This window comes from Chrysochloris asiatica, unplaced genomic scaffold (genome assembly GCF_000296735.1).
Source record: "Chrysochloris asiatica unplaced genomic scaffold, ChrAsi1.0 scaffold00223, whole genome shotgun sequence".
NCBI lineage: Eukaryota > Metazoa > Chordata > Mammalia > Afrosoricida > Chrysochloridae > Chrysochloris > Chrysochloris asiatica.
Genome location: NW_006408741.1, coordinates 3,124,281 through 3,125,453, shown reverse-complemented (window position 1 = coordinate 3,125,453; position 1,173 = coordinate 3,124,281).

The following is a 1,173-nucleotide window of genomic DNA, read 5'->3' as shown; positions in this document are numbered from 1 at the left end:
ATGGGCTCAAGCATGGCAACAATAGTGAGGTTGGCCCAGGACCGGGCAGTGGTTCGTTCTATTGTGCATAGGGTTGCTATGAGTCGGTACCGACTTGATGGCACCTAACGACAGCAAGACATGGAGACAGACTCACACATGTGAAGATGTACTCACCGCAGGAGAGGAACACCAAGGAACTAGAAGTGAAGTTTGGAACAGTTCCTTTCTCAGGGCCCTCCAAGGAAAACTACAGCGTCTCCAGAACTGTAAGATAACACATTTCTGCTTTCTAAAGCCACTCGCTTTGTGGTAATTTGTACCGCAGTCCCAAATTATTGAAAAAAGATGAGAATGAGGTGAAAGGGAGATTAGTACAGCCCAGCGCCCGTGAGGAGCTGAGTGGGTGGTCCCCTGGAGGGCCACTGTTCATGCTGCTCAGCCCCAGCCCCTCTCAGTCTTCAGACACACTGCAGAAAGCCACGTGGGGGCCCCTGGGAGACAGGAGTCCTGGGCCACACCTCTGTGGTCATCTCCTTCAGAGTAGCAGAGGGAAATCTGTCTGCCATCTCCATCTTTGCTGAGGATGTGCCGACTCTAGACAGCTGCTCCAGGGTTGGCAGGGGTAGACCCCAGGGAGACCCATCTTTTGTGCTGACCAAAGTGACAGGAAGACAAGACCCTGACCTCTCCTCTGGTCTTATGATTTGCTCCCCACACTGGGCCATTTTGCCTAGGACAGTGACCTCCTTGTCCTGGAATCTGTGGCACAGTCAGTTGGAATCCAGTGGTGGAGTTGCCATGACAGATCCAGATGCTTCTATAGGGGGAAAATCACAGCAGAAAGAAACAATAACTAAAGAAGTCAGGAGAGTCTGTGGGGAGGTTGAAAGGAGAAATGGAGGGAATGAAGATATGCCACACTCAAGATCTGACAATTGTTTTAAAGTTTTCCATGTATATATATATATGTTGTTGTTAAGTGCCATTGAGTTGGTTTCAGCTCATACTGACCCTGTATAGGGTTTCCAAGAAGTGGCTGGTGAGTTTGAACTGCCAACCTTATGGTTCAGTTCAAGTCAACCTTTCGGTCTAGTGCTTTACAGCACCACATCCGGACTCTCTCTCTCACTATATATATTTGAACTGCAAGGTCGGTGGTTCAAGTTCACAAGCTGTTCCTTGGAAACCCTA